Source organism: Lissotriton vulgaris, chromosome 6 (genome assembly GCF_964263255.1).
Source record: "Lissotriton vulgaris chromosome 6, aLisVul1.2, whole genome shotgun sequence".
Lineage (NCBI taxonomy): Eukaryota > Metazoa > Chordata > Amphibia > Caudata > Salamandridae > Lissotriton > Lissotriton vulgaris.
In genome coordinates, this window is record NC_141694.1 from 1,180,543,520 (window position 1) to 1,180,561,480 (window position 17,961).

Below are 17,961 nucleotides of genomic sequence, written 5' to 3' on the forward strand. Positions count from 1 at the left end.
GCCCCCCGCCACACTTTCCGTGGAATCATATGGGACCATGCAATCGTGCACCCTGGAACCCTTCTCGCCAACCAACTTACTGTGGATAGTATCGCCTCGAGAAGTAGTCGCCTACCAGTGGTCACCAAATCATTGCCCCCAAGATGCACTATGATTATAGATGGCGGTGACCTTGTCCGCCCTAACAAGCCCTCCATAAAAGTTTGAAACTGGTCAATACAGAGCCCGCCCCTTCCGTAGAAGGTCACCCTGTACCCGTGTTCCCCAGCCATGTGAATCATGTCACCTGCCTTGAATACGTCCGCGGCACGCCTCACGTATGAGTTGCCCACGACCCACACCACTCTCTCCTCAGCCGGTGGTCTTTGACCGCTGGTTCCCAGGTGTCGGGTCGACTGCACAGTCCGCCCCGCCTCGTGAGCTTGCGAAACTGTAAACCAAACAAAAACAAGAAGCGTGAGTGCATGATATCAGCTTCACAACATGTGCAACCGCACATACCTTTTGTAACAATTCGAGGACCAACGCCCCAACTGTTTTACTTTTTCCACACTCAGACCCCTGGCTGTAGCCTCTGTAGCAGCCCCTATCCGGAAGGAATGGGTCCCAAACTCGCACGGGTTCAAGCCCGCGGCTGTAATTGCCATCGCAAGCACCCGCTTGAACTGAAATCTAGTCAGTGGGGTGGCGTCTGCGTGCCTCAGCAAGGTTCCCCCCCATGATGCCGCCCTGTGCGCCAAATACTCCTCAACGCATGCAACCGGGCACATGGGAGATCCGGGAATCCGCTGGACTACTACACTGTCCCCGATCGCACCCTGATCGGTCTTGGACCTGGCAAACGAGACCATCATCGTCTCCCCCTTAATTTGTATGTGCTCTCGGCACAGACCTCCCCCGTATCCTGCTTGTTTTTTGCTACCAGTTCGCTAACCCGCATAGCCCCATGAAATGCCAATGCAAAAGCGGCCCGGAATAGCACTGTCTCAGACTGAGATGAACATGTCGCAGGGAGTACGGACAGTAACAGGGCCAACCTTTCCAGACCTATCGGGTGCCTTTCGTCCACTCTGCGACCCTCAAGGCGTTGCCACCCACGCAGCGCCTTCTGTACCACAAAAGACGCTGTGGGGTCCTGGATACCATGAGCCCGAGCCATAAAAGAAATGGCGGCCCGGTACCTCTGAGCCGTAGCTACTGATTTGCCTGCCTGATGTAACGACAACAAAAATTTCAGGACATACTCTTCTTGGCCCCAAAGCTCCCCCCTAGCAGAACCCAAAAAGGACCAATAGGAACGGAACGCCCCTTCGTATGCCTTCCTTGTCCTGGGTGCTAAACTCTCTCCCACGAGGTTTTGTAGTTCGGGGCACCGAGAGACCAGAGAGCTTCGGGAAATGGTGCCGCCACCGGGTCCGCTGTGGGCAGCAAATCCCAGAAGGCCTGCATACGGAAACGAGAAAGCGCATCAGCTGCTTGATTCAGCACCCCTGGCAGATGTCTTGCCCTAAAAAGGACGTTCAGTTGCATACATAGCAAGACAATTTCCTTAAGCAATCTCAAAATCCATTTGCATCGTGCTGCCTGACTATTGATACACTCAACCACGGTCATGTTATCAGACCAGAACACCACCGAGTGATCCCGAAACCCCTCAGGCCATGTTTTCAAGGCCACCAGAATAGGGAATAATTCGAGAAACCCAATGTTACCTGTAAGCCCACTCTCATGCCACCACGACGGCCATGTCTGGGCTGACCAGTGATTACCCAATATGGCGCCAAAGCCCATACTCCCTGCCGAGTCTGTCCACAACCCGAGCTCCTCGGAGGACACCGCCGGTTTGTTCCAGACCACACGACCATTGAAATCCGCCAGGAATGCCAACCAAATGCGCATGTCCTGGCGAACCTCTGCCGTGAGCCTTGTGCGGTGGTGCCCCTCTTTAAGGCCGACCATGGCTTGTGCAATCGAGCGGGAAAAAGGGCGAGCCATTGGTATCACTCTAAGGGCAAAATTCAGCTGACCCACAGTCTGTTGTAATTGATGCAAATTCACCTTTGTCTCGCTAATACATGTTTCCAGCGAGGCCCTGAATTTTGTTACCTTTTCTTTGGGCAACCGGAAGCAACCCTCTTCGGAATCGAGCTCTATTCCAAGAAACTTGAGCGAAGTAGACGGTCCCACAGTCTTACCTGGCGCCAATGGCACCCCGAAATGTCTCATAAGATCACAAAATTCATTCAAAGCCTGTGCACATTCGGAGTCCCCGGCTGCCCCCAGGAACAGAAAATCGTCAAGATAATGCATCACATGCGTAAACCCCGTTATTCTTGTGAACGCCCATTGAAGAAAACTACTGAATTTCTCAAAATACGCACAAGATATGGAGCAACCCATTGGCATACATTTATCCATGTATTAGTGTTCCTGAAACATGAAACCAAGGAGACGCTGGTCGTCTGGGTGCACCGGGAGCAACCGGAACGCTGACTCGATGTCCGATTTGGCCATCAGCGCTCCGGGCCCCAGGCGATTCAACATGGCGACGGCCTCATCAAAAGACGCATACCGCACCGAACAAACTCCCGGGTCAATCGCATCGTTCACCGAAAGACCCCTCGGAGCTGACAAGTTATGTATCAACCTAAATTCGCCTGGGTCCTTTTTGCGGACTACTCCCAGGGGTGAACAAACAAAATCATGAACTGGCGGTCTGTCATATGGTCCGGCAACCCGACCCCGGGTCACCTCTTTCCCAATCTTTGCTTGAACCACAGTTGTATTCTGCAGAACCGACAGTTGGTTCCTACATTGTGTTCTACCCTGAAAATTCCCCGCCGGGATGCGGAAACCATACAAGAACCCGTCTCGCAACACCCCAGCGGAGCTATGATCCGGGTATTCATTGAGCCAAGGAATCATTGCCATGGTATCAACCGGGGTAGGTTGCGGCGCCCCTCGGACTATTTCAGACCTGTTTGGCGCCCCCCCTACTTCCCGTGTCACCCGTTTTGGCTCTGCACATGGTCTCGGGATGCGAGGACTGCCCACACCCTGTACATTCATGTCTAAACTCGCATGACCCCTGGGGCCTTGTACACTTGCCTCTGTTAAAACTCCCTTTTTACCTGAGTTGCCATTGGTCCTTGAGTGCTGATCATTGCCTGATCCCGCCCGAAAGGGCGCCCCAGACGAGTGGCGGGAAAACTCACCCCCGTTCCCCCCCAACAATGGCGACTTTGCCATGCCTGATTTCTCCATTTTTTGCCAGGAAATGGAGTCGAAACAATCCCACGTCAGAGATGTGTCGAACTCCTTGGACTTACGGAATATGCTATCGTACAAGAACCATTGATTACCCTCATATGTCTGAGAAAACTCCATGATACGTGTCTGATACACGGGTAATTCAGCCAACAGTTCGGGCCTTCGTTCCCCCATAATTGCGGTGAACATCCCAAACGCTCTGCCCCAATTACCTATCGTTTCGTCAACTCTGAAGGCGGCCATTTTTGCGCGCCAAACACTAGGGTGCAGAAATTCCTTTTGAATTTTTACATGCTCAATCTCATAATGATCAGTTAGCAAAGAAACATGTTTACATATTTATCAGCCCATATCCTCTCTCTGACTTCCATCGGGATATGCTGAGCCACTTTTTCCCTCCTTGAGGGTACCGACCCCTCCCCCGCCATCGGCAATAGCTGCTTACCTGAACCGGTAACTGTGACCGTAGTCGCTGCCGAACTCACGCCCGCTACTGGTTGTTCCACGGGAGCCTGCGGGGGAACAAGAGGACATGGTGCCTTCGCAGCATCTTTCGATTGCCGCAACTGCTTCATCACTGCTCTGGCCTCATCAGCAGTGGCCCCCTCGCTATCTTTACCCAACCATGCTGCCAACTGTGCAGCCAGTTCGGGAGGCATATCGTCCCCATTCACGGGGGTGACTACAACCGGAATTGGTTGCCCCTCGTTCGGGACTGGGATCGGGGCCTCAGTTGGTGTATCTGGGTGAACCGGCGGCGCCTCGGGAACTGGGGCCTCCCCCCCTGGCGCTCCCTTCTTGGCCCTTCTACCTCTCCCGTTAGGGACTACTCCGGCAATGCTGGTCCAACGACTCGCTTGGGTCCCCCCGCACCATTCATTGCCGCCATCTGCTTCTTCATCTCGGCCATGTCTTTCACCAGCATGCGGAGCATCTGATCAGTACCGACCCGTTTTCCGACTTTCTTGCCCGGCATCGTCCAACGCTGACTTTCTGAAAGAATAAAGACAAAATTAAATCCTTCAAAATTGGCTCTTCGTTCCGTCTCTAGCTCACGTGCAAACGGGGAGGTGCAGCTTCAGAGCACAGGAACAAGAGGATGCTTTCTTGGCTTGTCGCTCCTTTTATCCTTCTTCGGGCGGGCGTGGACCCACCTCCAATCCGCCTCCGGGGCGTGGCTAGCGGCTTCGGTGTCTAGGACAACCCACTCTTGGGCGGGAAAAGGCGCGCCCTGGCTACGCCGCTTCGGGCATACCAGCCGAGGCTCGCCTCCCGCCCAAAAACGGCTTCCCGGGGGGATCGGGGTACTCCACCATACGTTCGGGGGGACCGAGTGGTCGCCCCTTTCCACAAGTAAGTGCTATCTTGAACTTTGTGATCGAGGTATAAGTGAATGAAACAGCAGAAAGCCACGCTGGCTATATAAGTGAAAGTGAGCCCCAGGCAACCTCCTAACCATCAATCATAAAGTAAGTGCTTTATATTAAAACCCAAAGCAGCTTACATAAAACCTCACTAGAAACATAGTCCTGTAAACTAACAGGAGTTGTCCTTGATAGTTTCTAGATCCTACTTGGAAGAGGTACCACCCATATTCACCAATGTGAGGCCATCTCTTGAATTTCAGGTACATGATTGTTTATTTTCAAAGAAGTATAAAAGTAACAAAAGAGAACAAGAGGAGTAGGGTCAAGATTTTAATTAGTCATCTTAATTTCATGTTCCAGGTTACACCGTGCCCCAGTGCCCTGATGATAATCCCGCAGGAAACCTAAGGGATTGAAACACGTCGGCCTTTTCAATATATCTGCTACATAGGGCGTTTAATTAACTCTATGCTCCAAAATTATGGCGTATATATAATTTAAGCACCCATTAGGGGGTAAAAAGAATTGCCCATGTAGTTTTAAGTAACTCCGTGACAGTCACCTATTGCTAGGCGAATGGAGTTCTTGTGTTTTTGAAATTACTAACTGGTGTATTCCTTTAGAATTAATTGGATGAATTCCGTATGATATTGTTGTTATTGTATTATTATCATTTATTTTCTGTATAAATATTGTCACATTGTCTTATTTATGTATGTTGCATAACAATTGTTTTTGGTGAATGCAAGAAGTATTGATTCTCAAACAAAAAGTGCAAATGTATTTTTTACATGTCTTCTGAAAAAAAACGTAAATAGTTGACATTGAACATATGAACCTTTCGGTCATTGTTTCGATTCCCGCATAAAATAAAAAAAGCGGTTAAATATACAAACCAGGTATTCTCTGTTTCATAAACTAGTATTGTCATTCGTCCAAACCTGGTTTGCTAAGATCGAAACCCCCCCTTTGTGATAAAAGTTCAGAATACTGGCCGTGCTTATTAACACAGACAGATTCTGTTTTCGAGAAAGCATTGGTTTCACTAGGAAACAATGCGATCATTAAGGAAGCCAAAAATACTGTCCTATTATACGCAATTGACTGCAGTATATGAAATTGGCTTTTCATATAAATATCATCCCTATTTTAGGCGATTGTCTGCAGTATGTATAAATTATGGCTGCTAATACAAATATCAGCGTTTGGGAAAAACCTAGCCACAAGCAGGCGGGCTGAATAATGATAACTGTTTCATGTGCTTTATGTATAGGACAGAACTGTGGCTTCGTGTTTTCGCCATAATATTTCTTATGTGGGAATGGAAGACAGTACGACTATAATGACCTGTAAAACTGATAAATGTATATGAGATTGCATTTTCGTCTAAACCTGACATGCGCAGGCACCGTGCATTGCTTTATCTGCACAAGAAATCAAGCAAAGTAGAATTGTACATTATAGAAATAACGAATTGTGTAGTCCACCGTGAAGAGATGTGTAAAAGGTTCAAGTGCAACAGAAAGTCAAACCTTTTTTTAGTAGGTTCAATTCAGTCTCGTTCCATAGGTAATGCATTTCTAAAACTATTAGAACCTGGAACAAGAAAATGTCGCAAGAACATTCTGAGGCTCAAAGTTGGTTAGATTGGAAATCTAAACCATGCCTGCTATGACAATATAAAAATGGAGTTCTTTTTAAATCGGCAATGTCAAGCTCACCCTTGCTGACAGTAAGTGCGGAACCAGGGGAGCCTGTATAAGATGTGCCATTGATTAAATAAAAGGTTGTAAACCTTGTTCCCCTTGCAGATGAGCAAACGTGACTATTATTTAACGGAAATAATATTTTGTGGATATAGTCACCTGATAGAGAACTAAAACCACTGCAAAGAATCAATGATGAAAAAAACACATGTGGTCTGAGCTGCGTCCGATTTAGATGGACGCTTAGTGAACATGTGCCAAAAAAGGGCATATGTCTTCTCCACCTAACTCTCTGTTCCACTGGCTGATTTAGAAGGCAGTAGGAGGTGGTGTTATGGACGGCAGAGACACATATTATCTCTTACATGGGGAAATTCATTGTGGAGTCTTGGTGGGTGACTATGTGAACCATTGTAATCTGGCACTCAAAGCTGCTAAAAATGTCCTGGAGACAAATGTTTCTGTCTGGTAGAGACAGCTGTGTGTATGGGAAATGTTAATCCAGTTTCAATCAATCATTTGCAAAGCGCACTACATACCCGCGAGGGTCTCAAGGCGCTGGGGAGGAGGGGCTGCTACTGATCGAAAAGCCAGGTCTTGAGTATCCTTCTGAAGGTCAGCAGGTCTTGGGTCTGTCGTAGGCTCAGTGGGAGGGTTTTCCATATCTTGGCGGCGAGACGGGAGAAGGATCTCCCACCGGTGGTTGTTCCTCGGATGCGCGGGACGGTAGCGAGTGAGAGGTTGGCGGATCGTAGCTGGCTGTTGGGAATGTAGAAGGAGAGCCGTCTGTTGAGGTAGGCTGGGCCAGTCTTGTGGAGTGCCTTGTGTGCGTGGGTTAGGAGCTTGAAGGATATCCTCTTGTTGACGGGGAGCCAGTGCAGGTTCCTCAGGTGGGGGTGATGTGGCCGAGGCGTGGTACATCGAGGATCAGTCGTGCTGAGGCATTTTGGATGCATTGTAGTTGTTTGATGAGCTTGGTCGGGGCTCCCACGTAGAGGGCGTTTCCGTAGTCGAGTCTGCTGCTGACGAGTGCCTGAGTAACTGTCTTTCTTGTATCTGTCGGGATCCATCTGTAGATCTTGCGGAGCATGCGGAGGGTGTTGAAGCAGGAGGAGGAGACGGCGTTGACTTGCTTGGTCATTGAGAGCGTTGAGTTGAGGATGATTCCCAGGTTGCGTGCGTGGTGTATTTTTGGGGCTCACACCAGTGCAGTAGGGAGGGAGTGTCAAGGGACAGAGGCATGGAGGCAGAGTCAATCGAGGGCCAACAATTGTCAGTTTCTTTTTTTACTTGAGGCGCTTCCTGCCATCAAGAGCACTCTTGGTAAAACATTGTCATGAGTTCAAGCAATGCCAGAAACACCGCCCCATGACTCTATCTGTGCAGGAGCCAAGTAGTACCAACAGGAGTGCCCCATGATTCTACTTGGGCTGGATTCTGGATTTGACTCAGTGTTCACAATATTTTATCCGGTCTCACGCCTGACATGAATCCTAATCTATGGGGTCACTTTGGAAGCCTTTCACTATAGTTCAGAGTTCTTGGTGAATATGCAGCTCTGGTGATTGGTGTTTACATTTATGGTAGGACTCATGAGATCTGTAGATTTTGAGACACCTACGGTCCATGATAGATGCAGTTTACCTATTTAAACCATGCCCACTCTGAGACACATGCCTGTTGTTCAGCTTGATTGTTAAAGCAGGGGCTCAGCCATGGTAGCAAGACTTACCTGATCTTCTATTGTGCATTTCGACAGTCCCGAGGGCACACATCTTGTGCTTGCCTTGCTTATACACTGTCTTTGAACTTCTGCATAAGTCCCTGAAGGAGGAAATTGAGGTTAGTGCCAAATTAGGACTGAGGCACAAGTATCTGAAAGAGGAATGACAGGTTAGTACCAAATTTCAGTTCTTACAGGATTCAACATCATTTGATCCTAGAACTCATTTCAGTTCCATTCAGAAAAGTATTGAATTTCTGACAGAATCATAGTTTAATGATTCAGACATTTCCATCAAATTCAAGACTACATAAGTTCTTAAGCATTCAGTTGCTCCACAACAGATGTCAAAGTCTTAGATGAAGCAATGAAACAAGTGTGTGGCACTCTTCCCAGGATTAATGTTCATGCATCGAATGTCATAGTAAACGTGTAAGCAATGTTTCCGCAAAATAAAAGTGCAGGTAGTTAATTGTGAAATATCTGTTCATTGCAAATTGTTTGTGTTTCAGAAAGGTTTAGAAACCCTTACCTATGGGGGGGGGGGGGGGGGGGGGGGGGAGGGGGGAGTGTCTTACCTAGGAAAATGTGACAGTATTCCAGAACACCCTAATTGGATTTTTGAACAACAATTTACTTACTTGGGACTGATAGAAAAAAGTATTTCCCTAATAAAAAATAGAAATAGGGAGATCTTGAAGAATATTCTTGTTTGTTGCAGCCTATCTACCCAACCATTGGGGAACAGTGCAGATCACACGAACCAACTAACAACACATGATTCATGGTCTCAAACAAGCTGCATCTGTCTTTGGGTTTTCTCTTCTGTTTCTCTGTCTACGCTCCCAATCCCTTTCTGCCATTCTCTTCCTTTGCATCAGTCCGCACTTTGGAGATTGCCACAGAGTGCGGAGTAGTGGATATATGATCATCACTATTCCAAAATAGGTTAGGGTTTGACTTTTTTAATCCGGATATCCATGTTAAATATCTGTTGGTACACTTTGCATTTTGCAGACGAGCTACCACATGCTGGTGGAATGGTGTCTGTCCACAACACTCTAAATCAGATCTGATTTATATAGACTAGTTGATGGAAAGTCCCCATACCTTTAGAAGAAATGCTAAATCTGGAGAAGATTCCACTTAAATGTTCTTTGGTGTACTATATTTGTGGTGTAGTAAATTGCAATGGTGGATTATCCTCCAGAATAAGGCCATATTGAAAACCAGGAACAGAGAGTCTGCAGCATTTGAATTCGCTCTTAAACAAAAGGGCCATACAGTTAAAAAGTGATGTGTTTATCATGCCTTGCTCTTTCAGGGAACCCTCTTGGTTATTCAGGAAAAGGAATGAAAATGAAGCAACAGCTCTTCAGTAGGATGATGAATGTAGCATCCGGTCTGCACAGATGGGCCAACTTGTGATAATACCCCCACACACCGGTGGAGGACAGTTCCATGACACAGTACTCTAAATTACATCGTAGGTCCTCTTTATAATCATGCAGCAGTTTGCTTGACACTAAAAATGATAGGATCAATTTCTCTTTTAGAGGGAAACAACTTATGAAGTGATGAAACATATGACCATTGACAATTTTTTAAAACTCGCACAATTTAGAGGCTGTTAAATCTCCCTACGCCATAAACCAAATTCCTCAACTCACAGTCACAAATCAGCAAGATCACAAATACTTTGGTTTCAGGGTCTGAAAACATAATCACGCAGATATCGAAATGAATGAGTGGAAAGGTGAGCCTATTAAACGTGTATAGTGATGAAAAACAAACTGAATAACCTCGAAGAGCTTTCAGCCGAGGATGCATGACAAGAGTTGAAACATGTGAATATTTAGATTCTTTCTAACAGCCATAACTCCCATGGCTTTTAAATTGAAAAGTAATTGGCCCATTGGTACTCTTTTTTTGTTTCTCACTAAAGTGTCAATGACCTTTCCAATGCATGCAATTTCGAGTGGGGCAGACGATCCTGTATGTATTGCAGTTGGGTCTTGAGGTCCAGATGGTTGAAATCCAGAATTTCTTCCTTGCTATCTTTCTTGATGCATTTTCTGGATGATTAGGCGATAGGAGGTTTAGTATTCCATTCAAAAGAACTTCTGGTTGTTTTCACTATTACACATTTGTCTTTGGTATGAAATGGGCCACAAAGATTGAGTACGCATTACCAGGAAGGTCAGAGATCTGAACATAAGGGAGCTCAATCGCAACTTCAGGTGCCTGGTCCACAACAGGGTTGTGTGTTGTGTTGTAAAAAGCCCTGTTGGTAGCGCTGCTGCAAAACCAATCTGCTATTAAAAACACTTAATAATAAAGGGCACAAGTTTACTTTTAAATTAAACATGTGCAAACTGTGTGGTAGATATCCATACTTAAATATTATAGGCCTGCATGTAATTCAAGTTCTGTATTAAGTTAGCCTAACTGTTGATACCATGTTAAGTGGAAAATATTGCATTAACACTGTAGGGGCTGCTTTTCATATTGCATAAGTTGCTTTTGCAAGATGTTTTTCTTCTCTATGCTACAGATGTTGTAACTTCAGAAGCCTACTGTTAGTGAATATACATTGCCACACTCTGCAACAACTTGGGCAGTGAGGACACAGCGTTACCTGCAGCGTCTTGGGCTCACGGACCTTCGCCGTTCTCCCCCGCCGCCGAGTGCTATCGGCCGCCGAGTGGGGAGGAGCGCCCTTCGCAAACAAAGGACTACGTTTCCCAGCATCCCCGCACGACCGGGACCGGGACGCCGCCCACTGACCCTCGCAGCTTCCGCCCGGAGGTGCATAAACAACAGGAGCACCTCCGGTGGAGCGGGGGACATTGCCACACTCTGCAACAACTTGGGCAGTGAGGACACAGCGTTACCTGCAGCGTCTTGGGCTCACGGACCTTCGCCGCTCTCCCCCGCCGCCGAGTGCTATCGGCCGCCGAGTGGGGAGGAGCGCCCTTCGCAAACAAAGGACTACGTTTCCCAGCATCCCCGCACGACCGGGACCGGGACGCCGCCCACTGACCCTCGCAGCTTCCGCCCGGAGGTGCATAAACAACAGGAGCACCTCCGGTGGAGTGGGGGACATTGCCACACTCTGCAACAACTTGGGCAGTGAGGACACAGCGTTACCTGCAGCGTCTTGGGCTCACGGACCTTCACCGCTCTCCCCCGCCGCCGAGTGCTATCGGCTGCCGAGTGGGGAGGAGCGCCCTTCGCAAACAAAGGACTACGTTTCCCTGCATCCCCGCACGACCGGGACCGGGATGCCGCCCACTGACCCTCGCAGCTTCCGCCCGGAGGTGCATAAACAACAGGAGCACCTCCGGTGGAGCGGGGGACATTGCCACACTCTGCAACAACTTGGGCAGTAAGGACACAGCGTTACCTGCAGCGTCTTGGGCTCACGGACGTTCGCCGCTCTCCTCCGCCGCCGAGTGCTATCGGCCGCCGAGTGGGGAGGAGCGCCCTTCGCAAACAAAGGACTACGTTTCCCAGCATCCCCGCACGACCGGGACCGGGACGCCGCCCACTGACCCTCGCAGCTTCCGCCCGGAGGTGCATAAACAACAGGAGCACCTCCCGCGTCGCGGGACGCGCGCGGGCGACGCCGGGCTGAGCCCGGGCAGAGGGTGGGCCGTCTGTGGCCGTCAGGGGCCAGAAGAGGCCGGGCCGGACCACCTCCCTTGGCTCGACAAATGGGTAAGCGAAAATTCTTGGGCCCTGAGGGACAGGGGGCTAAAGACGCTAAAGTTCCCCGTAAGGCGGATACAATAATCTCTTACCTTACATCAGCGGTAGGAGCTATTAATCAAAAAATTGCCAATGCTGAGAAAGAACTGGTACTGGGTAAAGCTTCTAGCTCCGCTGACACTGAACCCTTTCAACCCCCACACCCCATAGTGGTGATCCCACCGGCTGAGGAGTTGCCAGTCAATAACCCCGACATCATTAATTTATTAGAGCAACATACTGAGAATGGGGAGTTGGGTCGGACTACGTCTCCTAGTAGTCCCAGAAAGAAAGCCAAGAAAACTGGAAAGAAAGGTGCTCCAATTCCCAATCACCAGGACCTTGTTAAAGACATTTGTTTAATAATGGGGGACAAATTGGAAGACTTGGTTACTGCTCGCCTCGAGCCAATATTGGAAGAGATTGGTAAAGATATCGTGGACTGCCTGAATAGTTGTTTGGCAGGACTGCTAAAGAGGTATGAGAGAATCGATACATTTATAAATGATTTTCGAGCTAAAGAGCAGTTGTCAAATGATATTACTAAGTCTAATGTTACCCATACTGTGGAGTTAATGGAATGCACTACAGTTAAAACTATTCCACCCAATATACAATCACAACAAATACTGGTTCCACCAACTCAATTGCCAACCCCACTTAGTGTGCCCAATTGTGGCGCTACTACTCAGTCCACCATACATGGAAACACTGTGATAGGTCATAATAGCTTGCCTAACCATAGCCTAACTAGTACTGCTAGACTGCATTTACCTCCCCAAGCAGCTCCGTATGTAGCAGTAATATGTGGAGTTCCACCTCTACCCCATAATGAGAGAGAGTCTACTAGAGATCTCTTAGACAAATCCAAAGGATGGTGCAAGCAATATTCGAGTGGTGAACTAGACATTACTCCCTACATTATTATGGCCAGAAGGGTGGGATGGGTTGGACACGGAAATAAGAACATTATGGAAGACTGTATAGTCGTTAACTTCTCAGATAAAGGAGTGGCAGATAAATTATTCTGGGATGGATCACCGATAATTAATAATGAAATTAGACCACTACCTCTGGGCTACTTTTACCCACCGAGGCGGGTCCAAAAAGTTAACCTACCCACACAAAAGTTAGCTGGGAAAAAAAAAACCCAACCTTAGGACCATGTGATTTTGTAATGCAAGCCAAGGTTAGGCCCTTAGTACCCATCATTCAGTATGCCTCACGATCCATGACAATGCCATCGCAATTGAACAACAAACATACAGAAGGTGTCCCTTTGTCTAACCGTTACTCTCCACTTTTGCCCACAGATAATTTGGTTTGACTAGAGAAGACAAACGTCACCAATCAGACCCCTTATGTGCTAAGTGGGAAGACCTAGTGAAGTAGTGTGGCTCACTGGTTAGAGGCGGCAGACCCGAGAGCAGAGGACGGCCCGGGACCAGGGTTCGATTCCCGGCGCGGCAGGTTTCTGGACCAGGGTCAGCGGACTCGATAATTCTCTCGCCTCGGTGCCCACTCTGATCAGCGATCACACTCGGCAACTCTGGGCATTAGCTTGCCTCATCTTCACTAACGGCCCCACCAGACCGCCGGGGATGCCTGGTCTCACCCTGGAGATACCCATTAAGGGACCATCTCTCAGGGAAGCCAGGAAGGGTTTCGCAGCGGTCGAAGCGCCTTGGGACCCTCCGGGTAAGTAGTGCGCTATATAAATGCCTATACATTTTACATTTTTACACCTGTAGGATCCTTAGTTGGAATATTGCAGGACTAAGATCTAAGGCTGAAGATAAAAATTGGTTGAGTTTTATCTCATCTTTTGATATTATCACACTACAGGAAACATGGGACACTGATAATAATTTTGAATTAAATGGATTTGTTCATTTTAACATTTTTGCTACGCCAAGTGTGTCGGGTAGAGCAAAAGGTGGCTTATCCACTTTAATTTCACTTAATTTGAAAGGGAAAGCCAAACAGCTACAGACTTGCTCCCCACACTTCTTGGTTGTAGAACTGTCAATGTCAAATTTGCTCACCATTTTGTTGATCAACTTTTACAACTCTCCTGAATTTGTCAGCAATAACCAAGTTTTGATGTCACTTGAGGAATTTTTGGAAAATGATAGATTAAGTAAATGTGGTTCGGAGATTATCTTGTTGGGAGATTTTAATATTCACCCTTGTAGTATGAATTGTATGGTTAATGATAAGGATGGCCCACCCCACGCGCTTCCAACACATTTTGAACACACAAAAGGTGGGGAGGGTTTGGAGAATTTTTTGGCCACCCACAATCTATACGAATCTAGCTGCTGTCCGCTAGGACCAAGACCATCAACATACAAAGGGAAAGACACAGGTTCGGTCATAGATTTTATTTTTATTTCGTCATTTATTTTGACTTTTATTTTAAGCTATAGAGTTGTGGACTCTATTTTTAGCGACCACAGGCCCGTGGTACTAGAGGTATCACAAGATGGATTGATTGATTTTAAAGACTCTAAAGAATCAGGTGTACAAACAGTGATAAACTTAATATCTAAAGATAAGGGGAGAAGGTTAAAATGGTCTAATGTAACACCAATTAGCTTCTTACAAGAAGTTCTAACAAAAGTAAAAAAGGAAGTTGGTATTTGCCTGGACCCCCTTTCGGCCAATATTACCATTGTACAGGCCTTTAATAGACTATGTCAACAAGTCAATAATGATTTAACCCTGAAAACAAAAAGTGGGGGACAGATTGGTAGACGGTGGTTTGATTCTAACTGCTCAAGGGCTCATTCTGCCCTGTTAAAGGCACTAAAAGAGTCACTCAGAAATAAATCCGCTATAACACAACTAAGGAAGGAGTACAAACAGGCCATTTGTATAAGGAAGAAGGATATTAAGGAACAGGCATGGTTGGATCTTCAATCACCAGAGGTCCTCCGGGATAGCTCCAAATTCTGGGAAGTCATTAACCACTCATACTTCTCGGGAGCAGATAGTCACTCAGCAGAGTGTGTCATACCCGACGACCTGTGGTTATCCCACTTTCGTAATATCTATAGACATACCTCAACTAATCAATCACAGGATAAGTTGACTCATCCTAATGTTGACTTAATTGAGGTTTTTCAACCAGAGGAAATTGAAGAAGCAATAAATGAGACATCTAAAAACAAGGCCCCGGGACCTGATGGGGTCCCGGCGGATCTGTACAAGGCGGCACCTAAATTTTGGGCTAGGATCCTGACGAACGTGTTTAACGCCGCCAGGACAGGTACGATCCCACAGTCTTGGGCTACATCTATCATCGTACCAATTTTTAAAAAAGGTTTAAAGAGTGACCCTGCCTGCTATAGACCTATCGCCCTAATTGACTTTACTGTTAAAATCTTGGGCAGAGTCATTTTGGGGAGGCTAACATCTTGGCTGGAGGGCAGGGGAATTCTATCAAATGCCCAATACGGTTTTAGGGCCAAAAGAAGTACACTGGATCAGTGCCTCAATTTATACTTGATCATTAGCAAATACACTGTAGTTAAAAAAGGGGCCTTATATATGGCATTCATGGATCTCTCCTCAGCCTTTGACCTGGTCAACAGGTCAAGGCTGTGGGGGGTCCTCTTGAAAATAGGCATTGAAAAATCATTAGTAGGCTTCTTGGCTGATTTGCATCAGGGATTGGAGGCATCGGTCAGAGTTACCAGGGATGGCAGATGCACCAAACCTTTCAGCTCTGAGAGAGGAGTGAGGCAAGGATGTATCCTTGCCCCTCTCCTCTTTACACTGTATATAAATACACTTGAGCCGGTGCTTTTTGCCCTGGGGGCCGACGTTCCGCGTGCAGGAGAGACTAATATTCCGGTCCTCCTGTACGCGGACGATGCGGTCCTCCTGGCAAGAACAGGTGTCGCCCTTAACAAATTATTGGCCTCTTTTGGGGATTTCATGACTTCCTAGATTTAAAAATAAATACGCAAAAATCCCACGTCATGATTATGGGACTCAATGGTAAAAGGAGGAAACCTATAACCCTTGTTTGTACAGGAAAGGAGGTACAGAGGGTTCCGTCTTGTACCTATTAGGGTGTCCTATTTGACGATAAAGCCACTTGGGGTGCTCAACATAAGGCCAAATCAAACGCAGTGAGTAGATCGGCAGGAGCCATCTTGAATTTTGCAAGGAAACTGGGGTCAAGACCGACGATTGCAATCCTCAAAGTATATAACGCTAAGAGTATTGCGATCGCCACCTACGGGGCTTCGATCTGGGGATATACAAGCCCTGTCCTCATTCAAAGGGCAGAGAACAGGTTTCTAAGATCATTACTTACTGTTCCCCAGTCCACCCCCACTTTTACTATTCACTCAGAATTGGGGGTTGGGTATGTCTCAGACGTTATAAAAGCTGCCCCTGTTATTTCCTGGTTAAAAACCTGGCTAAACAATGAGATTTCTTTAAATCATAAAATCCTGGAAGATTGCCTAAGTATGGAGGGAGCCCTAAAGATCCCATGGATGACGTATGTAAAAACTATGCTAGCCCAGGTGGGACGTATCGACTTTTTTAATTCCCCGAGGGCATCCGAAAGGAGGATGTCAAAACAATTAAGGAATCACTGAAAAACCTTTTTATAGCAGAGCGAGAGGAAATTGAACTAAAGAAAACGACAGTGAGAAGGAACTTTGCACTTAAAACTGTCCCAGGCCCAGAACCATACCTGGTATTTGTCAACAAACCATTCCACCGCTTTCTTTTAATTAGATTTTGTTTGAACTTAATACATTTTCTGTTGGGCACATATTACAGATGGGATACTCCTGATAACAACAAACCTTGCGATTGTGATCACTTTTCACCTCAGGACACATTACATTTTATTATGTTCTGCGATCACTATGACAACATCAGAAGAAAATATCTTGTTCCCATCCTTAGAGAGGCTTGCTTCTTACAAGTTAGGCCTGCGCTCTTATTCCTGCAACTTTTGCACAATGCACACGTCACTTTTCATGTTGCTAACTTCCTAGTAGCAGGAGTACGTATTAATAAGAAGCGCAGCAAAGGTAATAATGGATTACTTATAAACGAAATTTCCTAAGTGTATCCATAATAGACAATAGATATACTGATGTTTTAAAATGTTTTAATTGTCTCTTTTTAAACTTTTTGATTGTATATATTGATTGTTCATGCACATGTCACTTTACAAATCATCGCCTTGATGATATGATTTATGACTTATTATGTATATATATTATGTACATATTTTCTGTGATCGTCTTCTTTTTTTATATTTTGTGTGTAATCTCTGAATTGTATCCTGTCTTTTTATGAGTTTCAAAAATCGAATAAAAGTGATTGACTGACTGACTGAATATACATTTGTTTTATATTAGACAACTGATAGTAAGGTTCTTACTGGGAAAAGACAAAATAACATGAAAAATGATTAATCAGAAGAGGTTTTTAGGACCACAAAAAAACAACACTGTACCTTTTCAAGGGTAAATGTCTGAAAGCGTATTATGCTCTGTTGAGGAGATGAGGAGTGAACTTGTTCCAAGGAGTCTGCTGATATTCTATTGATGGATGAAGGAGACAAAAGAAAATAATTTTATAACATAGAATTTTTGTATTTATAATAGTGCATGCTCCTAGAGTAGGGTGGAATTCCTTTCCTCAACATTATGACTAGATATTTTTCTCTGATCTTTTTGACTTCTCTACATGAGAAGGTATTTGGCTAAATGTTAGAAGTACACTAATTTATGGCTGAGAACACTTTGCAGTCTGATTTGCAAAGGCTATATTTCTGAGCATTGATCTCTCTCTCATCAGAACTTTTCACTTGGTTTCAGAAGTGACACTCTTTCTCTCATTATTCCAATGTATTTAGATTAGGGAGTTTCCTTTATGGAACACACTTGTATTATTACTATACTGACTGATTTTAACAAATTCTTGTTCTATTTTATAATCAAGTGTCGAATGATGGATTATATTAACTTTTAAATCTGAAATCCAAAGATTAATGTCTAGTAAATAAATATATGAAAAACTAGAAAGATTGAAAATAAAATCTTTTAACTCACTCCAACTCTCTTTATTGACTGATTTAAATGTCTTTAATGATGTCTTGAATATGTAG